Genomic DNA, 26,244 nt, shown 5'->3' on the forward strand with positions numbered 1-26,244 from the left:
CTGTCTTCTCTATCGCTTTTGATTGTTTTCTGACCTCACACAAGGAAAGGCAGTAGGAGATCCTTGCAGATCCTTTTCTTTGCCCCCATCCCTTGGCAAGAAGGAGGAATTAGCTCTGTAACCAGATCCTCCCGGTCTGCATTTAATTTCAAGCACGAAACCAGCCACCATCTCTGCAAGACTAGCTGTAACCAGCAGGGGGCAGTGTTGGCCCGCGCTTAAACAATCTTTGGGCGCAGAAAGTTTGAGGTTTGGAGGGATTCCTGTGGCAAAATTGTATGACATATGCCCTATATTTGCATTGTTTGGCTTCAATTCATATTTTGCAAGTTGGTTCCCTTAAAGGGGAAAATTATTGACCCGATTCCTAGTCACGTTTTATTTTTCTTTTAAAGAAACCTCGCGAGCACCACACAAATAAGATGAGGCAGGGGAATCGTCTGAGCACAGTCGGTGATGTGTGACACTTAAAAAAATTAAATTTAAACTTCATTTCATTTATTTCTATTTTCTTACAGCTATTCTCCCCCCTCCTCCCGCCCCCCAGACCAAAACCGAAACCAAACGTTATTAGATTTCCTTTGGCTAGAAAATGTTGGGCAGGAGGAGCCCACCGGGGGTCAAAATTCCAAACTGGGTTTGTAAGAGGAAACTGTCCCCGCAGAAGCTGCCATTGTTTCAGCCGAAGCCCCTGGACTGATCTGTAGACCGGATTCCAGCTGTGAGACTAACCAAGCTGCGGGTACAGGCATGCCCCTCTCTTCCTTTGAGAAGTTGGAGGTCTGCAGGCACCGAGGCCTCGATGTCCCCTAGTCCCGAGAGAGAGCAGCTTGGGACCCAGGTTCACGAGTAGGGAAGAGCTGGGGTTCTGCGGGGTCCTGTGGGCAGAAGCTCGCTAGGGCAATGCCCCTGTAGGGCACTAAATGGTTAAAGCTCAGCAGCGGCATGCATTCCCAGACAGGCTTTGCCTAATCCTTCCTCCCGCATTAACAGACCCTCGCCCCCAGCCTTTCTTTCATTTCCCTCGACCCCCTCCACCGAGTTATTACCAGCCTAACAGCCTAATGGCACCCCCAGCTCCGGCCACTAAACTTATTTATTTCCAAACCTGACCCCACCCCCATCTATTCCGCCGCTGCCTCTTGCTGTGATTGCGCCGACACCGGCCAAGGTTTGACCAAAAGGGAAAATAAATAAATAGAAAGGAGTTGGGGGGTGGTCGCCCCTTCTTTGCGCCTCTGCCGCGGGGCTCGCCCACCGCCCGCCCACAGCCTCGGAGGCCGCGGTGACGAGCGTCGCCCCAGCCAGTGGCGGTTGGAGGCGAGGGCGGCGGGGACGCCGGGCGGGGCTGTGGCCAATGGGCTGTAGCGGGGCAGGGCCCGCGGGTGACAGGACCAGAACAGGGGAGTGGCGGCCACTGGAGTCCGGGAGCATCGAGGGGCGAGCAAAGTTTCTCAGTCCTGCTCGCGATCGCGGACAGCCCTCCCCCCTCCGTGTGTGCGCGCGTGTGTGTGAGTGCGTGTGTGCGCGCAGCGGGGAAGGGGCGGGGAGAGTGCGAGGGACCCGGAGAGGCAGCGGGGGACTCGCCGGGCTCCAGATCCGCCTTGGTGCCACCTCTGAGCCCTGGCTGTGGAGGAGCGCGCCCACCCGGCGCCCCGTGCAGCTGCACCGCACCTCCGAGTCCCCATCGTCCGCGGGGACCGCGAAGGAGGGACCCACCCCTCCCCAAACACAAAGCCTAGCGGATTACAAAGTGAAACTGACCCGGGACAATAAAAGCACAGATCCCAGGACAAGGGCGAGGCGCTCCCGGGGGCGCTGGTGCCCGCTAACGCCCGGGGAAGAGCCCCTGGCATGGTGAGGGGAGGAGACTCGGGGAACCAGCGCTGCTGCTGCCGCTGCTGCTGCTGCCGGACCCCCGCGACGCGGAGGAGGAAGGGGAACCCGCGCTCTGTGGATGTACAATCGATGCCCGCGCGGAGGTGAAGGATGCAGAGCAGCGCCTGTGGCAGCTTGGGCTGGACTTCGGGCTCCAAGCAGCAGCTGGCGCAAAGGCAGCCTGGGTTACCCGCGAGGGGACGGAGCTGAGCGCTGTTGGAGACGCGGTGCCCCTGCTGCCTCTGCGAGGGTGCCCGATCCAGAGACGACCTCCCCAGCTCCCCCGGAGCGAAATCTGAGAAGAGTCTGCACCACCAGTTTCGGGTTCTCCCGGCGTCCCCGCTCTGTCTCCGGGGTGCAGGGGCTTTGCGGCCCTTGGCTCTGTCCTGTTTGGCGTCGCGCTCTGGGTAAGTTCTAAAGTTTTTGGAGAGACGTGCTTGCAGTGAGTGACTCCTCAGGTCCCTGAAATCCAGGCCGCCTCTTGCAACTCCTATTCGCGGTCAGGACGCTCAGACTCGGGATTCCAATCCAAGTGTCTGGAGGCCTGGAAACTTTCTCGGGAGAGCCAAGGGATGCCCCGCCGCTTGTCGCCTCATCCTCCCCTGCGCTGCGTTTCTCCCAGGCCACCAGGAGCCTTCTCCTGGGCAACTGCCCCTCGCTCACTCTTCTAAACTGTAGACATCTCCGGCCAAACTGGCTTTTTACTGGCGCCACTCAGAAGCCCTCCGGATCAGCCTGTTTCCTTCACCTTGTTTCTCTTCCTCTCGCGGTTCCTGGAAACCAGGACCATGAACTTGGCCTCAGACCCGGCTCCCGGCCGCAGGCGGCTCCTGCTACTCTCTCCATCCCTGTGCCAGCTGCTGCGAGTCTGGGGGTTGTTGTCTCTGCTCCCGGGCCCGGCCCTGGTCCAAGCGGCCGAACAGCGTCAGGTGTTCCAGGTGATGGAAGAGCAGCCCCCAGGGACTCTGGTGGGCAACATCCCAACGCGCCAGGGCTTCACCTACCGGCTCAGCGATAGCCACGCCCTGTTCGCTATTAACAGCAGCACCGGAGCGCTGTACACCACAGCCACCATCGACCGCGAGAGCCTGCCCAGCGACGTGGTCAACCTGGTGGTCCTTTCCAGCGCGCCCACCTAACCTACCGAGGTGCGGGTGTTGGTGCGTGACCTCAACGACAATGCCCCAGTCTTCCCAGATCCCTCGATCGTGGTCACCTTCAAGGAGGACAGTGGCAGCGGGCGTCAGGTCATTCTGGACACCGCCACGGACTCTGACATCGGCTCCAACGGCGTGGACCACCGCTCCTACCGCATCGTCCGCGGCAACGAGGCGGGTCGCTTTAGCCTGGACATTACCTTGAACCCCAGTGGAGAGGGAGCATTCCTGCACCTGGTCTCCAAGGGCGGGCTGGACCGCGAGGTCACGCCTCAGTACCAGCTCCTGGTGGAGGTGGAGGACAAGGGTGAGCCAAAACGGCGGGGTTACCTTCAGGTCAATGTGACTGTACAGGACATTAACGACAATCCCCCGGTGTTTGGCAGTTCCCATTACCAGGCGGGGGTGCCTGAGGACGCGGCTGTGGGCTCGAGTGTCCTGCAGGTGGCGGCGGCGGACGCAGACAAGGGCACCAATGCGGACATCCGTTACCGGCTTCAGGATGAGGGAACCCCCTTCCAGATGGACCCAGAGACGGGGCTCATCACCGTGCGAGAGCCGCTAGACTTTGAGGCCCGGCGACAGTATTCGCTGACAGTGCAGGCCACGGACCGGGGCGTGCCCTTGCTCACTGGGCGCGCAGAAGCGATCATCCAGCTGTTGGATGTCAATGACAACGACCCTGTAGTGAAGTTTCGCTACTTCCCCGCCACCTCGCGCTACGCTTCGGTGGATGAGAACGCTCAGGTGGGTACCATGGTGGCTCAGCTCACCGTGACCGACGCGGACTCCCCGGCAGCCAATGGCAACATCTCAGTGCAGATTCTCGGGGGCAATGAGCAATGCCACTTTGAGGTACAGAGGAGCAAGGTGCCCAACCTGAGTCTCATCAAGGTGGCCAGCGCCCTGGACCGCGAGCGAATTCCTTCCTACAACCTCACAGTCTCCGTCTCGGATAACTCCGGGGCGCCCCCTACCGCCGAGGTTCAGGCGCGCTCCTCCGTGCCAGCTTGGTGATTTTTGTCAATGACATCAATGATCACCCTCTGGTCTTTGTGCAGCAAGTGTACAGAGTGAACCTGAGCGAGGAGGCGCCTCCGGGGAGCTATGTGAGTGGGGTGTCTGCCACCGACGGTGACTCTGGTCTCAATGCTAACCTGCGCTACAGCATCGTCTCTGGAAATGGGTTGGGCTGGTTCCACATTAGTGAGCACAGTGGTCTAGTGACCACCAGTGCTGCGTGGGGCCTTGACCGTGAACTTGCCTCCCAGATTGTACTGAATATCAGTGCCCGAGACCAGAGGTTCCACCCTAAGGTGTCCTATGCCCAGCTGGTGGTAACTGTCTTGGATGTCAATGATGAAAAGCCCGTGTTTAGCCACCCTGAAGGCTATGAGGTGTCTGTAGTTGAGAACGCTCCAGCTGGGACTGAGCTGTTGATTCTAGGGGCAACCGATGGGGATCTGAGTGACAACGGGACAGTGCGCTTCTCCCTGCAAGAGGCTGAGAGTGACCAAAGGCTCTTCCACCTGGATCCTGTATCTGGGAGGCTGAGTACTATCTCCTCCCTAGACAGAGAGGAACAAGCCTTCTACTGTCTATTGGTTCTAGCGAGACTTGGGCTCCCCTCCCCAGTCATCCACGGCTCAGGTGAATGTCAGTCTTCTGGACATCAATGACAACAGTCCTGTGTTCTACCCAGTCCAATACTTTGCTCATATTCAGGAGAATGAGCCTGGAGGTAGCTATGTTACCACAGTGTCTGCTACTGACCCAGACATGGGTCCCAATGGAACTGTTCAGTACAGTATCTCAGCTGGGGACAGGTTGAGGTTTCAGATTAATGCTAAGAGCGGGGTTATTTCTACAAGAATGGCCCTAGACAGAGAAGAGAAAACAGCCTACCAGCTGCAAATAGTGGCCACCGACGGGGGCAATTTACAGTCTCTTAACCAGGCCATAGTAACAGTCACGGTGTTAGATACACAAGACAACCCACCTGTATTCAGCCAGGCTGCTTACAGCTTCGTGGTCTTTGAGAATGTGGCCCTAGGGTACCACGTGGGCAGTGTTTCTGCCACCACCATGGACCTCAATGCCAACATTAGCTATCTCATCACTACTGGGGACCAGAGAGGTATGTTTGCTATGAATCCTGTCACAGGGCAGCTGACCACAGCAAGTGTGATTGATAGGGAAGAACAGTCTTTTTATCAGCTGAGAGTCGTGGCCAGTGGGGGAGCAGTAACGGGAGACACCGTGGTTAACATCACAGTGAAAGACTTGAATGATAACGCTCCCCACTTCCTCCAGGCAGTAGAAAGCATAAACGCAGTGGAGAACTGGCAGGCAGGACATAGCATCTTCCAGGCCAAAGCCGTGGACCCTGATGAGGGTGTCAATGGCAGGGTACTCTACAGCCTGAAGCAGAACCCCAAGAACTTGTTTGCTATCAATGAGCAGAATGGTAACATCAGTCTGCTGGCTCCACTGGATGTCCACGCTGGCTCATACCAGGTAGAGATCTTGGCCTCTGATATGGGTGTCCCCCAGCTCTCCTCCAGCATCATTCTGACAGTTTATGTCCATGACGTGAATGACAACCCACCAGTGTTTGACCAGATTTCCTATGAGGTCACACTTTCTGAGTCGGAGGCTGTGAATTCTCGATTCTTTAAAGTGCAAGCTTCTGATAAAGATTCTGGGGCAAATGGGGAAATAGTGTACACTATCACAGATGGGAATACTGGGGATGCCTTTGGCATATTCCCAGATGGCCAGTTGTACATCAAAAGTGAATTGGACCGTGAACTTCAGGAGAGATATGTGTTATTGGTTGTTGCCTCTGACCGGGCAGTGGAGCCCCTAAGTGCTACTGTGAATGTCACTGTGATTTTAGAAGATGTGAATGACAACAGGCCTTTGTTTAATAGTACCAATTACACATTCTACTTCGAAGAGGAGCAGAGGGCCGGGTCATTCGTAGGCAAGGTCAGTGCGGTGGACAAAGACTTCGGGCCTAATGGGGAAGTAAGGTATGCTTTTGAGGTGGCACAGCCTGATTTTGAGTTGCATGCTGTCACTGGGGAACTCACCAACACTCACAAGTTTGACAGGGAGTCACTCATGAGGAGGCGGGGGACAGCAGTCTTCAGCTTCACAGTGATAGCCACAGATCAGGACCTCTCTCAGCCTCTCAAGGACCAGGCCACCGTGCATGTCTACATGAAGGACATCAATGACAATGCCCCCAAGTTTCTAAAAGACTTTTACCAAGCTACCGTGTCAGAGACGGTGACCAATCTGACCCAGGTCTTACGGGTGTCTGCCTCCGATGTGGATGAAGGAAATAACAGCCTCATTCACTACTCTATCCTCAAAGGAAACGAAGAAAGACAGTTCACCATAGACAAGTTCTCTGGTCAGGTGACTCTTGTAGGTAAGTTAGACTATGAGGCGACCCCGGCCTATTCCCTCCTCATCCAGGCAGTGGATTCAGGGGCCATCTCCCTCAACTCAACCTGTACTCTAAGTATTGACATTTTGGATGAAAATGACAACACACCCTCGTTCCCGAAGTCAACACTATTTGTGGATGTCTTGGAAAACATGAGGATTGGTGAACTGGTGTCCTCTGTTACTGCCACTGATTCTGACTCGGGTGTCAATGCAGACTTACACTACACCATCACAGGATCAAACAACCATGGGACCTTTAGTATTAGCCCAAACTCTGGGAGTATCTTTCTTGCCAAGAAGTTGGACTTTGAGACACAGTCTCTATATAAATTAAACATCACAGCAAAAGACCAAGGGCGACCTCCTCGGTCATCCACAATGTCAGTGGTGATTCATGTGAGGGACTTCAATGACAATCCCCCAAGCTTTCCTCCGGGAGACATTTTTAAGTCTATAGTGGAGAACATCCCTCTTGGTACATCTGTCATTTCTGTGACAGCGCATGACCCAGATGCGGATATCAATGGGCAGCTGTCTTACGCCATCATTCAACAGATGCCCCGAGGCAACCACTTCAGCATAGATGAAGTCAAAGGAACCATCTACACCAGTGCTGAGATCGACCGGGAATTTGCCAATCTCTTTGAGTTAACAGTGAAAGCCAACGACCAAGCTGTGCCGATAGAAACTAGGAGGTATGCTTTGAAAAATGTGACCATTTTGGTGACAGACCTCAATGACAATGTCCCGATGTTTATATCACAAAACGCCCTGGCTGCAGACCCTTCAGCCATGATCGGTTCTGTCTTGACTACCATCATGGCTGCAGACCCTGATGAAGGCGCTAATGGTGAGGTGGAGTATGAAATAGTCAATGGAGACACAGAAACCTTCACTGTGGATCGCTACAGTGGAGACCTTCGTGTGGCTTCTGCATTAGTGCCTTCACAGCTCATCTACAACCTCATAGTATCAGCCACAGACCTGGGCCCAGAGAGGAGGAAGTCAACCACGGAATTGACCGTCAACCACGGAATTGACCGTCATCCTCCAGGGCCTCGATGGGCCGGTTTTCACACAGAACAAATACATAACCATCTTGAAGGAAGGGGAGCCCATTGGTACCAATGTCATATCCATAGAAGCAGCTAGCCCCAGAGGGTCAGAAGCTCCAGTGGAATATTACATCGTTTCCGTTCACTGTGAAGAAAAGACTGTTGGACGTCTCTTTACCATTGGACGGCAGACTGGTGTCATTCAAACTGCAGCCATTTTGGACCGGGAGCAGGGAGCATGTCTCTACCTGGTGGATGTTTATGCCATAGAGAAGTCATCTGCCTTCCCCAGGACACAGAGAGCAGAGGTGAGAGCTTGGATTCCTTTATTATCTGCTCTGGGTGGGCTTTTTCTAAATGTCTTTGTCATTGTGATTACTCTCTATGATTTAACTGTGTTTTCATGGCTGTGTTTATAAACAGGGACAACTTAGAAATCATTGTCACACACTAACATTTTCAGAAAAATGCAGCTATAATCCAGGTTACAATAAATAATGAACTTTTTTAAAATAATGAATGTTCCTTAATTGCAACCATGAGTGTAAGGTTACTGACAGAGCACTTGCCATTTGCAGAAGTAATTAAAGCCCATTTGTGTGAGCAGAGGCACTGTACTCACATAGACCTCTCTCAGTAAAGAAATCTGTTCCAAGGTGAAGAGTTTTGCTAGATCTCTGAGTGGGTTAGATTTCTGAGCTGGGTTGTTCTGGAGCCTGCGTGGCAGTTTACATCAGGATGGCATTGACCTCCCCATCCTCAGTAAGCTTGGCAGATTCTTTATAGACAGTGAGTAATCTCAACGTGGTGAGCCAGGTTTGTGGAGATTCCTGATTTCTGCTGCCTGAGAAGCTTACAAACTACCTCCTGGCAAGGAGCAAATGCTTCTCTTTCTTCCTACACTGACTCAGGTAGCTGTGAACAGTTAGATCTGAAGTTCCACTCCGACTCTTGGGATGAAAGTGTGCTGTTATGTGATGATGCGGGCGCTTGTCCTGTCTCCGGGTGGGAAAGGCTACTCTGGGCACAAATCAGTCCCACGCCCATCCCCCAGAAGGCGCAGGCTGGATTGTGGCCTCCACCCATCTTACTATCCCTGATTGACATCTTCTCCGTTAAGCTCCTCCCTTTCTGGGCTGTGTGAAAGTCGCCAAGAACTGATTCGGCTATCTTCTAGAATGCTTGATGCATGTTTTCTGAGTCCTCCCTCCTGTTTCCCACTCCTCTCAGAGATGTCCTAGCTTCTGCCCCTCAGCCAAAAACTCAAAAGATCAAGTGTGGTTTCTGATGCCTGGCAGAGGTCCAAACACAACGCGGTGGTGAAATGGGGTCTGCTATGTTTATTTGCTTGCTTTCTCCTCGGGGAGACCAAGGATGCTTTCATTTTGAGGGCTTGTTTTTATTGTTATCTTTTGAAATTCTTTGTGATTATTTATTTTTTTCTGATCGCTAGCTGTTGCATCCTATGGACGGGATCAGAGGGCATTAGTGCTCATTAGAAATATAATTCCCAATGGTGATGTCATTGTAAATGGATTTCAATTTTTCCTTGCACGCCTTTGCCCGAGAGGCTTCAGAGTTAAATTGTCTCCTTATGTCTGCTTACTTCTTCAGCGATCTCAACATCAGAGGTCTTTGGCTTAGATCTGGTCATGATTTATGACTAAATCATTATTTGATTTGAGCTTATTCCATCTTCCACTTTCTTCTCTGCAGTTATTTCTGAGATGAACAGCTTTGATTAGTTTGAACACCAAAATATTTACTGAAGGCTGGCAATTAAGTCTCTCTGGATAATGGCTGAATTTGTTAAGCAGATGACCTGATTAGGTGTTTATTTCACTCAACTGCTTTTATTAGAGGAGTGCAGAGCATTGGAAGGAATGCTCATGGGTGCCATTAGAAGATCCATTACGCCTGTGATTTATCCATTCAGTAGGGGAAGATTGGCTTGCCATAAATGTGCCGGACAGTGATGTCTCTGAAACAGGCATGAAGACTAAAAATAATTATTATTACAAATAACTTTTGTTAGGAAGGAGAGCAATATGCCCACTGTGTCTTTACTCTAACCTCAGTTAATATCAGTATGAAACATATTCTTTCAGACCTCCAGGGTCCTCTGTATTGACAAACCAAGGGAGAATTGATCTGAAGACTTGTGTGTGTGTGTGTGTGTGTGTGTACCTGTATGACTGTACATGTTTCTCTCTCTCTTGTACACACACACACACACACACACACACACACACACACAGAGACAGAGACAGAGACAGAGACAGATAGAAACATAGAGACAGAGAGAAACAGAGATGAAGAGACAGAGACAGAGAGAGACATAGAGACACAGAGAGAGAGAGAGAGAGAGAGAGAGAGAGAGAGAGAGAGAGAGAGAGAGAGAGAGAGCACACTCGCCCATGAATCAGGATACCCTCAGTATACTAAAGTGCAGAAATTGTAAACCAACTTTGAGTTCCAAGTTACAGCCACTCCTGAAATTTTAAGCAAATATTTTATTTGTTATGCTCAAAGAATACTGAAAGCAGTAGTTTGGAGGTAAAATTTTATGTTATTCTTTGTTGTGTTTTTCCAATATGTAAAGTAAACTAGTTTTTTTTTATTTTGCTCAGTTGGTTTACTATTATTCTGCTATTGAAAGACCCCCAGGGGAGATCTCCCTCCGGGAGAGACCCCAAACCCGAGGAACACACCGAAACCACAGATCAGATGCAAACAGCACGAGGTTTATTAGATGCACAGGTACCCGGGGCCAAGTCTCTCGGAGGACTTGCGCCCCTTCCTAGGGCAAAGGGGACTTTTTATGGGATTTCAGGGGCAGAGGCGCGGTTACAGAAGCGAGAAGCATAGTTACAGGGTCCCTATTGGCTGTTTTACAGAAGGCCAGGGTGAACTTGGGGTCGCGTTCTTTAATTATCAGAAGTTTGATGTGTGGCTGACTTGGCCTTGTACATCGTATAGTGGGTGTTTTTCCAGCCCAGCCGCTTGTCCTTCAAGGCCAGGGGCCTGCCATAAAATATCCTTAACTGTCTTACTCCCAAGGCCGCTGACCCAATTATCCCCTAACTTAGGCCGGATGGCTGGCCACAGTTATCTCTTCTTTCCAAGGCCGGCTGGCTAGTTAGTCACAGCTGCGAACTCCTGTTTTTCTGATTCTTTCAGAATAGCGTTTCTTAGGCTAAGTTATTCGGGGGGCATAACATCGGCCCAACGCCCCATATCCTCATAATGGAGTGGGGTCCTTCACTATGAGAAGACACAAAGCATCTACGGCAAAGGTGACTTGTACATTGTTCCATTCCAGGTTCAGACTTTTGAGTGTATTTGAAAGCATGCATTTGTCTGACCTGATAGGTGTCTGGGCTGCTTGCTCGGCACCCAGGCCAGTGTCACAAGGTCAGGCATTCTGTTTGATGAGAGGGTTGGACGATTGGCCTGCATTCTTTTGGGATGCGCATGAGAGATGTACCTTTGGTATTGCTCATTCTGGACACTTGCCCAAAGGACACAGTCTCTCAATCTGCCTTCCAAGACTAAAGCTTGACAGGGCAGGAATGACTCCAGAGGCTGTCTTCTGTAATATGGCAATTAATTAATGAATTTTAATTAAAATTTAGAAATCTGTTTTATTAGCACACTTGCAGTGTAGGGCCTCAGTTAGACCTCATGATGACCAGGGACTTGGTTATATTGATCCTTTTATTTCAGAGTCTCATTTATTACCCAGCATGCAGTAGGTGCTGCAAACTTGTTACGCTAAGTAACATGGTAGACGAACCAAGATCAGAACGCAGCTCCCACTTCGAGGAGTGAGTCCAAGAAAACCCATCAGTTTTATAAGGACAGAGAATAGTAATTACTTCTGCTCTACAAATGAAATGAGGATTGTCAGAAACTGGAAAGAACAGAGGGAATAAAGGGTGGTCTGACATAGGGTGACTGTGTGAGTGGACGGGGGACTGCACCCGACCAGGGTCACATCTGCTGCTTTCCAGGACACTGGCCTCTGGATCCCCTTATGTTCCTCTGGAACTCCCCAAGGGCCTCCTGGTTAAGGGTGTGCCTTAACTAGTTTTCTTTTTTAGTTGTGGTGACTTGCATGAGAAATGGTCCCCACAGGCTCCTGTACTTGGGAAATTTTAGGAGGTGGAGCTTTGGTAGAAGAGTCTTTGGGCAAGGCTTACAGAGTTTGTAGCCCTGACCCACTTCTACTTTCCATCTCCACTTCCTGTTTGCAGTAGAGATGTAATCTCTCAGCTTGCTGCTCCTGCGGCTTGCTGCCATGCCTGTCCATCACAGTGGACTTTGATCCCTCTACATTCATAAGCCAAGGCAGATGCTTTTGTCTGTAAGTTGCTTTCAGTCTTGGTATTATATCTCAGGCACAGAGAAGTAACTGAGGTGCTAGTTTTACCAAAGCAACAGAAAAATAGAGGATACTGGCTTGTTAACATCACATGGGACATGATGTTCTTTTTTGTCTAAAGATGCTACATGTTCAAACTTGAAAATCTGAAGTAATGATATCTTGAATTTAAAAACTCTCTTTGGCTCATGACTTACAGAATACACTAGGCATCTCAAACCTTTTTTTTCCTGGTAGATTTCACAGTGGTGTTTTGTTTTGTTTTATTTTTCATTTAAAATATCTGAGATTACTCCATTCTCAAATGGGTATGTTGAGTAGAGTACTGGAAAAGCATTTTGGTTTGGTCCTGACAGGTAATTATTGATTTTACCAACCCAGGAAGGACATTGCCTTGGGACTTACTCGCAACACATCAGGATATTGATCAGCAGATGTACCTGTGTAGTTATGTGAAAATGTATGGTCTGTGCTGCCTTCCAAGTGGGTCTTTGCCTATTTAAGATGTATCTGTCAGCTGTTTGTAATTCAGAAAATACTGGTATAAATGATGGAGATTCTCTCAGACAGGATTTTTTTTTTTTGGTAGTTGAAATTTCATAAATTTCAAATATGCTTGTTTTAAATGATGGATAAATGAAGGTTCTGAAGAATATGTTTGTATGTGTATGAGTGTGTTTATGTGTGTGTATGCATGTATGTGTATGTGCATAAGTGTGTTTATATGTGTGATAGTGTGTGATTTATGTATGTATGTATGTGTATGCATGTATGTATGCGTATGCATGTATGTATGTGTGTGCATGTATGTATATGTCTTTATATGTATGCATGCATGTATGTGTGTATGTATGTTTATTATGATGTAGTCAAACCTTGCTGCTCTGTCACTTTGTTATGTAACACAATTATTTTGTTATGAGAGTCCATAGCTCACATCTCCTTTACATGTCTCACAAATACTCTGTATCATCAGCAGTTGTGGTTGCCTTGCAGTGTATTATGTCTCTTGAAATATGTTCCTCTTAACAGCTGTGGTGTAGTTGTGACCCAAATCTGACCATTTCCCCTCCAAGTACACCAGATTGTGAATCCCACTGTACTCTCGTCTTACGCCATCAACTCTCAGGTCTGAGTGAGGCACACAGATCATTTGGCATCACCATGTGCTTGGTGAGTTCACTCAGCCGCACACCCTCAAGGCTCATCCTTGGACTGCAGATTTCAGGTCTCACTGTTCTGACAACCATGTAGTATCACTGTACATGTGTCATGTGCACCTTACCCACTTAGCTCCTGATGCTCTTCTCTCTTTAATGTTAGTGCCATGGGTTACAGTAACCCATCACTAGATGTGTCCAGACAGAGGAAATGCAGACCTGGGAGAGACAAGTCCATGTCCTTGTTGACTGAGCACTGTATAGCAGCCAGGATACAAAGCCAATCAGCCCCTGTGAGCATCCATTCTAATTGGAATGGAGTGTCATTGGAGTGGAGTATCATAGCCTGGGGTCATGATTGCCTGGAGCTCTTCGATGTTAAACTTTCTTTACAGACTCAGCCATCTTTCTGTGCATCTTCTTCTGTAACTGTCAGGTCTTCTGCCCACAGTTTTACTCTGTTGCTCATTTTGATGCTATTGATATATTTCAATTCCTCTTATATTTTCATCACTAACCCCTGTCAGATCCATCCTTTGTGGCTGTTTTCTAAATGACATTTTTCTCTCACTGTGTTGGTTGTTTCTGTGATTCTGAAGCTTTCTTAGTCTGATTTGTATTTGCCTATTTTTTATTTTATTCCATTATCTGTATTGTTAAGCTTTTAATAAAAAAATGCGCAATCATTGGTTTGGAAAGAAGTGCACCAGTGCACTGGGGGAAGTGATTTATCCTAATGTTCATCTTGAGGTCTGGCCTTTCGTCTTCAGTCCATTTTAACAAGGAATGAAGGTCTCGTGTGATTCACACTGCATATGAACAAGGCTTCCCCCAGCACCGTCCATTGATGACGACTTGTCCTTCCCCATGGTGTGTTCTCACGGATATTTGTTACTGCACGTCAGTCCACCAGCAGCCTGTGACTTTGACTCTGCACTTGCTGTTCTCTTTCAGCGGTATGTGCATCTGTTTTTATGGTGACACATGACATTTGGCTTTCAGAAAACTCTTTCCATGTATTGACTCTCAACTCCCCGGGGATTATTAAAAATTATTCACAATTCAAAGTTTCACTTATTAGCTCAAATCCTACCACTAACATCGTCAGTTCTTTTGCTTGAAGTGCCAGGCTCCCTTCGTTCATTATACAAGTGAGCAGCTTCTTTCAGTGGCTCTTTGTGGTGGAAATGGGCTTCCCCAGACAGCGGCTTCTGAGGCTCATGGCACAGTCAGACAGTCCTTATCTGGGTGCAGAGCACCGAGTCTCTGTGCATGTGTAATCCCATGTAACACAGAACACTGATAAGACACTGAGACACAATTGATAATTGTACTGTATTCTAAAGAACATTTTTCAATTTTTAATGAGACTAGCATTCAGGTTTACTGTGGGTACTGGTGTGAACCTGATGTTGACCTCTGACCCCACACAGGTGAGAATATCCAGATAAACATCGATGTACATAGTTGGACTGTGTTTAATTAAAACTAGAAGGAGCTTTAGCAATTGGATAATTTATTAATTTTCACAAGAAAGCCATACTGATTACCAAGAGAAGATGGAGATGCTGGGTGCTAGACAATAAGTTAAAAAATGATTTTATTTCAGGCAGTTTAGAATTAGAGCTGGTTCGTGTTAGACAAGATGGCTGAATTTGCTGGGCATGGACCTGCCAAAGAACTAAGGCAGCTAGACAGTGTATTAATGGGGGAGGTTTAACAGTCTGGCTTTTCTGAATTTTAGTGACTGACAGATGTAGAATCCTAATTCAGGACAGGATAATTGGCAAATGACTGAGGCCAATGTAGATTTGAATGTTCCTTAAAGTGTCCATGAAATAGAATATGGTGATATTTCCATATTTGCAGAGTCGTTTCAAGACAAGGGTTCTCTGTGTAGCTCTGGCTGTTCTGGAACTCACTCTGTAGACCATGTTGGCCTAGAACTCTTTGAGATCTGCCTGCCTCTGCCTCCTGGATTAAAGGTGTGCGCCACCACCACCCATGATGGTATTTCCTAATGCCAGACTTTCAGTAGTCTGTATAAGAGCATCCCACAGAAGAAGTGAGGGATACAGAAGACAAGGGGAAATTAATTATTACATCAATCTCCATTATAAGATAGACACACATGAGACAGAAGGGTGATTCAGTGGGTTAAAGTCCTTGCTCCTTACCCTGTAACCTGAATTAGATCCATGGATGGTAAAGAGAACCAGCTCCAAGGTTGTCTTCTGACTCCTACACACACTGTGGCTCCCCCAACTAATAATAATAATTACAATAATAACAATGATAATACATATGTAATGATCTATTAGCAATATGCTCCTACTGTACTAAGGGTGGACTCCCCCCACACACACACACGGCAGATTAGACAATGAAGTCAATGTTGAAAAATAGGGATCTGATTGGCAGATAATTTGCAAAAGGCCAAGACCTGACTCTAGGTCTTCTTTACAAATTTAAGAAACACTGAGTGAAAATCAAAGAAGTTTGTGGTTTAAGGAGATGTTCGGAGCCACTTAGGAAAATGCCTGTGTGACTGCAGCATAGGCATTAGTTCCCAGCAGCTCTCATCCCTGCTGCTTGTTTTAAGAATGACATATTCTTTCTCACTTTTGTAGATAGAGGATTCTAACTGTGTAAAGCATTTCCGTTGTTCTAAAGGTTTCCACACCGCTGAAGGAGAAAAGTTGCACCTGGGTGCTGCTCCAGGGCCAGGGATGCAGGGATCTGACAGTCTTGCTAAGGGCAATTGTTCATCATAACCTCTTCCGGTCTTGTTAAGCAGGAGTGACTTCTGTGCTTCTGGTTTACACACTCAGTTTTCAAAAGGAATTATTTGTTTTTATTTTATATCTGTAAGTATCTTGCCTCTGCATATGTGTTTGCAAAAAGTGCATGTGGTACATATGGAGGCCAGAGAGGGTAAAAGATCCCCTAGATCAGGAGTTATAGGTGATTGTGAACCTCCATGTGGAAGCTGGGGACTGACCAAAGGTTCTCTGTGAGAGTAGCAAGTAACAGCTAAGCCACCTCTGCAGGCCTGTGACTCCTTACACGTTTTTATTAGATTATATTTACTCGTGTGTGTGTGTGTGTGTGTGTGTGTGTGTGTGTATCTCTGTCTCTGTCTCTTTCTCTTTCTGTCTCTCTCTCTCCATCCATATGTATCTCTGTCTGTATATCAGTGGGCAATTTTCAGGTGTCACTCACTCCTTTTTCTTTACATCATGTGGGTTCCAAGTATTGAATTCAGGTCACTAGTCTTGGCAACAAATGCCTTTACCCACTGAGACATCTCAATGTCTGCTGACTCATTTCTTAAATATCCTTTTCAGGACACACTTTGAATGAGTTGTTTATACTGCCTACTTGTGTTCTGTCTACCTCCAATGTCATTCCTACCAGACCTGAACAATGAACGAGCTCTGATGAAATTGTTCTCACCTAGGCGGCCATGATGGCCACACCATTCATCACGTTGGCATTGCAGATGCTTGTTGTATTTAAGCTCCTCAAAGTCTATAGCCCTAGTCATTCACGTCTGTCAAATGCCTCGTCACTCAGCTTCCATGTCACTGAAACCTGTGACTTTTTAGTTTTTAGACTAGCTACCCCCCCCCCCCCCCGAGCTTCTCTCCCTCTTCCCACACCACGACATGGTAAATTATGGAAGTGAAATTCTGGCAGCCGGTTTGTGAATGGGAAGAGATTCCCAGGGGCTTTCCTGGGGGAGTTCTCTCTCTGTACCTTGAGAAGCTCCTGTCAGTGTTTTTCAGTGGCTCTCCAGACTGTCGCAGGGAACCTGACTAAGCTTAACTGTAGCTTAACCTGCAGGGGACCGTTTCTTTTCTGTAAAGCGTTAGGCAGTGGTTAAAATACTTGATATTGTCTCTAGTCATCTGTGGCCGAGATTGTCTCTACTCATTAAGAAATCGGAACCGCTAGAGCTGTAAGCGATCAGAACCACTGAAGAGAGGATGCTGCTTTAGAGATGGGACGTGGTTTCAAACGTTACAAGTGACTCAGAATGACTGTGGCATCCACTCATCCCCTGGAGAACGTCTGACTACAGGGGCAGTCACAGGATAGAGAAGGGGGCTGAGGACGGGAGCGAGGCCCAGGCTTTGAGTGCTATGAGGACTTGGCAGCCTCAGTTGGAAAAGATAGCAAGATGGGCAGTGATTGGCAGTCTGCTGACATGACAGATGTCAGTGGCAGAGATGTCACAGAGTGGAAATTACCCACTTCCCAGCCTCCGCCAAGGGCTGACCCCAAGCTTCAGCCTGAGACTCCAGCAGGGCCTATGAGCCTCACAAAGACGTCTCAAATGAACACTGAGTTGAACTTGAAGATGGAAGTTTGGCTGTGGAAATTCGCCTCACAGACAATACTTCTCATCCCCTCTCCCCACTCCATGAAACTGTCACGGTTCCAAACAGATCGCTGCTCCCAAGACATCATTTACACTAAAAAAATGGTTGTAACCGCTTTGTACATGATAACACCTCTGAATTTTCCAGAGAATCCTCAGAAATTTACTTCATTTCATGTCCTGGAGAAGTTGTATGTCTTTAAATTTAAAAGTATATTAAATATTGTTCTGATTATTTTAAATTTATAGCAATTTTCAGATTTGTGACATTTTTACTAGAGGTAGTATATAAAATGAGGCCCGTACTTTATCTGTTGCTTTAATGATAGTTTTAAGTGTGATTATGTCAAACTGTGTAATATTGGAGCTTTGAACCATAATTGCCACTAAATGTTACTGAACTGCTTCTGTTTCTCTGTCAGAGTGATTTTTTTTTTCTCAGTAGGAGCCACTCAGAGTCCTGCTATTGCTACAAAAAGTTGAGTCATTGTCTATTTTTTAAGATAGTGTATTAAATCACCCACTAAAACCATTAAAATAGCTGCTCATGTTTGTGTCTATGTGGGCCAGGGCTGCCAGTGTTGCAAAGCCAGCTTACGGTTTTATTACTCTGCATAATAAAAGACAGAAATTATCTTTCCATTCGGGTCGGAATTAGTTGGAAGTAAGTAATGAATCTTTAGTGTCCTGAGACCAGGGCCGGGCAAACTGAGAGCACCACTTGACCTCTGACTTACTGAGAAATGAAGGATGTGGGAGAGGAGTTTTTCTTTGTGGGCTAAGATAGCTTTGGACAGGAGGGTCAATCTGGCTTTCCAAGAACTTGGGTCAAACCAGCACAGATGGCTGATGCAATAGAGATGGCCATCCCTGTGTCCTCTGCTCTGCGTATCTGTGGGAGTCCATCGATGCCTTTATACCCATGAAGAATATTTGTCACCCAGCATCCAAGATACACATTAGACACACTAAATAGATCCTCTTTGTCTAAGAACGGTGGTGAATGCTGGATTGGGGGGTGGTGCTGGGGGTGAGCTGTAGCAACACAGGGAAGAGTGATTGTGTGGGACCGGACTTTGGCACACTTGCTTGGGGTTAACTTCATCACGTTACACACTTACTTCTCAGGGCATTTGATCCTCCTATCTTAGGGATTGTCTGAAGAAGACACCCCAAGTAGACCCCTGGAGGTCACCAGCCAGGCTTCCCAGCCTCCTAACTCCAGTCTAAATATGAAAGTCTATCTCAAAAACTCAAAAGTGGATAGCAATTGAGAAACAAAGCTGAAATTGACCTCTGACCTCCATATCTCTTAAATATGAATGGGCACCCATAAACACACACACACACACACACACACACACACACACACACACACAAATGAAAAGTATTTTTAAAAAGTGCTCTAAACACATTCTTATTGGTTGATATAACATGAGACAAAGACAAAATGTAAATAACTGGAGAAATAAAACCCAATTTAAATTTTATCTTTTTAAATTTGGGATTTCCTAAAGTCAATTTTTTCATTCTCCATTAATGAACTTGATATACATTTCAATTTTTTTGTGGGGGGCTCTCTATTGTTTTTGATATTAGGTACGGAGGCACACTGCATGGTAAAGTTTTATAGTCAGCAGAATTTGAGGTTTATTTCTTTATGTATTTTATATATACATGAGTACTCTGTTTTCACATATATCTACGTGCCCCAAGAGGGCTTTGGATCCCATTATAGATAGTCCTAAGCCACCATATGGTTGCTGGGATTTGAACTCATGAACTTCTAGTGGAGCAATTAGTGCTCTTAACCTTTGAGCCATCTCTCCAGTTTCCTGGTGAACATATTTAAAAAGGAGAGTAGCTTGTTCAAAGCCCTACCTGCCGCGGAAACTTCAGGCTGATGCCCAGGCTCTTTGAGCCTTGTGGCTTTGTCTGATTAAGGGAGGACAGTGCAGCCTTTCGTGAGGCTTGGGAGGGGAAGGTGCCGCGCACAGCAGTATACACTGGGCTTGAAGGTTGCTGGGCCCACAGTTGAGGCTCCTGCATTCAACTATTTACTCCTTGTGTGGTCCAGAAGGCAGTGATTTCACAAAAATGTAAACAACTACTGGTCAAGGAAATAGCTACTGTTCACAAGGGGATGGTGGCGACACGTCTAAAGACACTGTGTGGACGGGAATAAACCGAGCATTTAAATGTAAGGGAATTAGTAAGGATGCACATCAGAGCACCTCCATGGTGATTTTCTTCATTACTTGAAATCTAGCACACACACACACACACACACACACACACACACACACACACACACACAAATACAATTTAAATAACAGCAAATGTCCAGTGAGCTGGAAGGAAAAGCTCAGAACAGAAAGGATTTTAACTAAGAGAGGGAAATGACTCCTGGTTTTGAAATATTATTTTTTGCAGACATTTACTTTAGGTAATTAACAAAATTTGTCTTGTATTTTTTTAATGCAAACCCAGATGGGCATTCTTTAGTTCATAGTGTGTTTGGATACCTGTTTGACACTGAAGCCATTTTTCAGTTATATTCCACCTAGGGGTTGCTATGAAATACTGAAAGGGACATTGAGTTTTCAGCAACTATGTCATAAAGGAGACTTCAGGCCATGTTCAGGCTGTAAGGACCTTTGCTTTAATTTAATCACTTATGGGGAACATTTCCTAATGGTAACCTTCAAACACCCTCGCCTGTTGGCTGCACACTGCAGTTTCTGAGTTGTATTTCTATGAAGAATTCTGGTGGAAAGTGCCCATTCTGTTTACTGTTGTCTCACTCCCATGCTCTTTTTTGGTGCTGTAGTGGAAGAAATGAAGCAAGAGTCTTCTTTTTTATTTGTTTATTTTGTTGTCAGAACAACATCTCTCGAAATAAAAATGTTACGTTTGCAGTGACCCTGAAGGCAGAGCTGGACGCCTACTGTCCTGAACAGTCTTTATGGCTGACTTGACACAACCTGGAGTGACCAGGTTAAAGGGAAGCTTTCCTAAAGAACTTATGAGATTGGCCTATGGGCCTGTCTGGAGGGCACTGTCTTGGTTGATGATTGATGTGGGGGGGCGGGGGGCAGCCCACTGTGGGTGGCACCATCCCTAGGCAGAATGTCTTGGGGTATGTAAGAAAGTCAGCTAGCTGAGGATGAGCCAGGAAGCAAGGGAGTAGGTACTTTTTCTCCATAGCTTCTGTTTGAATTCCTGCTATGATTCACTCAGGATCCTTCACTCAATAATGGACTGGGATCTGGAAGTGTAAGATGAATAAACCTTTCCCTCTCAATGCTGCTTTTGCTTATGGTGTTTTATCACGCCAATAAAAAAGGAACTGATGTACCCCACTTCACCCAGAGGTTATGAGCAACCATGACCACGGGAGCACATCGTTTTGGATAGACTTGGATTCAAGTTCATTTGTTTCCAAAGCTTTTGCTTTCTAATACATCCCTCTGCTCTTAATTACTATACATCATCTTAAGTCATCACATGACAATGAGATGAAAAGATGAAGCTTCAAGGAATATGATTGACAGCACTCAGGCTGGCCCGTGTTATAAATCCAACTTCCCATTTCCTTTGTAGTTGAGTGAAGATTCGCCCTTTTTTAAGTCAGAAAATATATTCAAGCAACATTTCTGTGAAAGAGTTAATAGTGCTCACTTTCAGAGAACATGAATATATCACATTCAATGAAGCATTAATTAGTTGCAAAGGGAAGTATAAAGTATAAATCAACATGATGAGGGAGGCTGGCCAGCTCAAGGCTTGCCTGGGCTTCAAAGGGAGACAAAGAAAAACAAAGCGAGAAGAGGAAGGACATGCTTAGGGAACAGAAAACGTGTCTTTTCTCTGGGTCGCATTTATAGTTAGCTAAATTAAATTTGGATGTGAAGCTGACTTTGAAGGGGCCGTCTCTAATCAAATCTCAGACATGAATGAGTTGGTTTTTGCTTTCTAGTAGTGGCTGTGGGGAAGGAAAATTCACCTTCTGTATGCTAACTCTTAATGAACACAGACCTGTTAGCGGTGGAAGAGATGATAAGGAGCCTAACTGTAAATGGGATTTGTATCATGCAGACACGTTGCAGAGGCACATGCCCATCACACCACCAAAGGCCTGTGGCAACAAACCCAGACACTGTGAAGGCACAAACATGTAGCTGTAGAGAGGCCTGCCTGTGGATGATTGGTCAGTAGCTTTTGGATGTGCTTGGTAGGCATGGCAGCAGGAAGCACAGAGTGTAATGGAATGCTCACCTCACTGCGACCAAGAAATGGACAGAAGGAAGAGGGGACCACTTCTGCTCACAGTGACCAGGGAACAAAGACAGGGATGAGGGGACCACTTCCCCTCACAGTGACCAGGGAACAAAGACAGGGATGAGGGACCACTTCTGCTCACAGTGACCAGGGAACAAAGACAGGGATGAGGGACCACTTCCCCTCACAGTGACCACTAAACAAAGATGGGGATGAGGGAACCACTTCTGCTCACAGTGACCAGGGAACAAAGACAGGGATGAGGGACCACTTTCCCTCACAGTGACCAGGGAACAAAGACAGGGATGAGGGGACCACTTCCCCTCACAGTAACCACTGAACAAAGATGGGGATGAGGGACCACTTCCCCTCACAGTGACCAGGGAACAAAGACAGGGATGAGGAGACCACTTCCCCTCACAGTGACCAGGGAACAAAGACAGGGATGAGGGACCACTTCCCCTCATAGTGATAAGGAAATAAAGACAGGGATGAGGGGACCACTTCCCCTCACAGTGACCAGGGAACAAAGACAGGGATGAGGGACCACTTCCCCTCATAGTGATAAGGAAATAAAGACAGGGATAAGGGACCACTTCCCCTATAGTGATAAAGAAATAAAGACAGGGTAGAGGGGGCCACTTACCCTCATAGTGATCAGGGAACAAACAGAGAGAAGAGGTGGGCCTATTTCCCCACATTCCCTTAGGACACTCAGTCAATACCTGAGACCCCCTACTGGGCTTATTTCTTACACTTTCCTCTATTTTCTCATATTCTCGAGCTGAGAACCAAGAATTAGATAGTTGGCTTCAGACCTGGGAAATCTCGACGAGAAATAAAGACTGTCTGAGGCTATGCAGAGTAATGAGGAAAGGAAGTGTTGGTATCTTTTTGGATCTGGGCAGGGATGCCTTTGTGCAGTCCATAACTTATCACTTGGTTCCTTTTGGAAGTTTGTTCCATATTGCTGCTTTGAGATAAAAGGTTAGCACAGCCATGGGAGTCAACTGAAACAGATTTCATCCTCTCAGCCTTTAGACAAAGCCAACGTCAAAGAGCTCCCTTGGGTTGTTTCAGCAGAGGGTGGAAACCACTTAGCATTTCCAGTTTCGTAGTGAGATGGAAGACAGAGACAGGAAGATACTGGCTGTACTCCCAACCCTGGCCTTGGGTTAGAGTCTGCTTGTCTGTAAGCAATAGCCAGAGACTTCAAAACCAGAGGGGTTGCATTAGAGTCTTATTCTCATTTTTATTGTGAACAGTTTGCTGTGACCTCCTGGTCCTCAATCTCACCCCATTGTTCACTCCCTGGAATACTGTTGAGTACTGTGGCATCAATCAGCCCTACTTCAAATCCATACCTGCAGCATATGGACCTTAGTCTGTTGTCAGAAAACCTAGAAGACTGCACATTGAGCAGTTGATTTCACTGACTCATTATTTATCCCACAGAAGCTTTTACTGTTTATGGTAGAACTTGACCCAAGTGGGAAGAGGGACCTTTCCTGAGGAACTATCTGTAGCATGAATCTTAAAAGTTCTAATCAATAATATCAAACCTGAGGCCAGTTATTGGGGTGAATGCTGGAAGATCAGAGAAGCAGAACAAGCCACAGCTACCTCACCTTGCCGATTATGCACTGATCCTGTTTCCTCAGACTGGATGCCTCTGAGTCCTCATCCAGAATGAATCTCAGCTGAACTGTTGCTCGAAAGCCTGAAAGCTTAACCAGCCAAATCTTTGTAGTTTCTGGTCCTCATGCCTTATGTATCTTTTTGCTTTCTGCCATAGCTCCCTGGGATTAAAGGCTCACTTTCTGGGATTAAGGGCATGAGTCACCATGCCTGGCTGTTTCCAATGTGGCCTTGAACTTACAGAAATCCAGAGGCATTTCTGCCTCTGGAATGCTAGGATTAAAGGCATGTGCTACCACTGCCTATCCTCTATGTTTAATATTGTGGCTGTTCTCTTCTCTGACCCCAGATAAGTTTATTAGCATGCACAATATTTTGGGGAACACAATACCACCACAACTACCTTCATCAGATTGGCCCTTGGGTATATCTGTGGGTCATTTTCTTAATTGCTAACCTATATAGTAGGGCCCAGCCCACTGTGGGAGGTGCTAACCCCTAACCAGGCCATCCTGGCTTGTATAAAAAAGGCAGCTGAGCAAGCAGGAGGGAGCAAGCCAGTCAGCATTTTTCCTACATGGCCTCTGCTTCAGGTACTGCTGACCTGCCTCAGTGATGACCTGTTCCTGCAAGTGTAAACCAAATAAACCCTTTCTCCCCAAGTTGCTTTTATTTGATATCACAGAAGCAGAAAGCAACCTAAGGCAGTGTTAGATTTAGAGAGGGATTTCTTGGATTATTTGACCTGTGTGTAATGAAATTGATTTCTTGGTCTCCATAATGTTACATCTGCTAGAAGATGCCTATCTTTGTTCTTTCTTGTTTTTCAATAATTTAATATGGAGCATCATTATGTAATTAAGCAGAATCCAGCTTCATTAAGAGGTTCTCTTCTGCACCCAGGTATAGGCTGCAGTCACTTCAAATGCCTGTCTTTCCTTCTTGCTTGGGTGCAGGCTCACTCTGTGTTACTGTGATCACTGCCTTTTTCCTTTCCTTCCTGTTTTAAACCAGATCCACCCCATGCGACTATAATCTCTGCTCTCCAGAAACTCTTCTCCCCCAGAGGCCCTGGCCATTTGACTACTTAGATACCATATTTGTAGAGCTCACTCAGGAAATGCAATTACTCACTGATTTTTAACATCATTTCTAGTTATACTAGTAGTTAGTAAGCAGTTACTATGCACTTATTGAACAAGATCATTGAGCAATAATATGTTACTATTCTTGAGACAATAAAAACTAGCATTCAGTAACAACAGATGGCTACTTATGCTCTTTCATTCAAACTTAAAATGATGCTTAGAAATAAGTTCTGTTGCTGGCACCATCTTGCAGATGGTGAAATGGAGACACAGAGAGAAAAAAGTAACTGCTTTGAGCATACTCTAGAAAGGGGAGGGGCTAGGCTTGAGCCGTCACTCTAGACAACTGCACATTCTGACTGCAGTTTTTTGTTTTTTGTTTTTAATAACTATGTCAGGAAAATGCTTAGCTGCTATTTTCTTTGTATTTGTCACATATTGCTATTGCTTTTTATTTGTATGTGTTTGTAGCATTGATTACAAATATCACTTGAAGTTCTTTTAGAATGAGCTACAAACAAAAATGATTTAAACATGGAAGTATGATTTTAGTCAAGTGAATGAGGAACGCAATTGCTAAAATCCTGACTTCTGAAACTTAACAAAATACTTTTCTCCAATTTTTTTAAATCAAGGCCTCTTATTCTTTAATCTATATGTTTTTAGTAGATATATTCAATTTAAACAAAGCAAAATTTAAAGTTTAGAAAAATATTTGTCTTTTGTGTGCAAATGTTTTAATTTGATTCATTCTCAAATGTTACTATACATGAGAATCCCTTACGTGGACATCCATTTATAGTGTAAATAATTCTCAAAAGTTTAAGGAAAATCCTTGGGGGGAAAACATGTGAATCAGAACTTAAGCAGTGATGATGAAATAGCACCCAGGGCATCTTAGCAAAGATCCTCTTAGGAAAGGACTCCTGGTTCTTAAACAGGAGGGAAGCACACATTTGCATATTCGGAAGAGCAGCTCAGAGAGCAGCCAGCCTGGCTCTGAAACAGCATTTGGGGTAGAAATGGAAGCGGTTGGTGTGGCAATAACACCTGCACCAGTGGTGTGGGGCAGCAGCAACAACAGCTGCACCAGTGGTGTGGGACAACAGCAACAGCTGCACAGCTGTGTGGCAGAGGAATTCCAGTGGTGCCGGAGCAGTAATGACTCTCGGAGCTACTGCAGAAGGGGCAGCTCCAGTCCCATTGGGGATGTGGCAGCAGCAATTGCAGCAGGTGCTCCAGCACATAAAGAACAGCCAAAGCAGAAGCCCTGCGGCCTGGAGCAGCGCCTGCAGAAGCTTCCACAGGGAGGCAGGCAGGAAGCTTAACCATGGCAGGAGCATAGGGAGCCTGAGCATGAAGATATCAATGGGAAGTTGCTTTTTCTGATGTAAATGCTGTTCACAACTCCCGCATTATTTCAGTGTTAGCTGACCAGCTATTACAAGTGTCTGTTGTCACAATTGTTTTTGATGTCTAAGGCGAGCTTAGCTGATGAAAGGAGAGAAGAAGAGGTGAGGAGAGTGCTTTGTTTCAAATACAGGGAACCAGGCCCTGTAAGCCGCCCAAGGTAAGCATGTAAGATGGACTGAAATCAGAGCTTTTCTTAGCACTCATTAAAAATGCCACTTTAACTCCTTTCGGAACGAGTTAATGTATGCAAATGGTTTCACTGTGTGGGATGTACGAATTGTTTTAAAAAGCACATGAGGTGCCCTGAGAAAGTCACTATCTGGATTTTTTCTATGATTACAATTGGA

General features: G+C 46.5%; 1 pseudogene across 5 annotated transcripts in view; it reads left to right on the forward strand.

Annotated features, from left to right (window-relative positions):
- The first annotated feature begins 4,808 nt into the window (after window positions 1-4,808).
- LOC143273829 (protocadherin Fat 4 pseudogene) overlaps window positions 4,809-26,244 on the forward strand; it is a 51,117-nt pseudogene continuing 29,681 nt past the window's right edge. For all 5 annotated transcript variants that reach the window (XR_013052030.1, XR_013052029.1, XR_013052031.1 and 2 more), the window contains exon 1: window positions 4,809-7,857. The product of XR_013052030.1 is annotated as a protocadherin Fat 4 pseudogene, transcript variant X2 (transcript). The remainder of the gene's footprint in view (window positions 7,858-26,244) is intronic.

This window comes from Peromyscus maniculatus, chromosome 6 (genome assembly GCF_049852395.1).
Source record: "Peromyscus maniculatus bairdii isolate BWxNUB_F1_BW_parent chromosome 6, HU_Pman_BW_mat_3.1, whole genome shotgun sequence".
NCBI classification, from domain to species: Eukaryota; Metazoa; Chordata; class Mammalia; order Rodentia; family Cricetidae; genus Peromyscus; species Peromyscus maniculatus.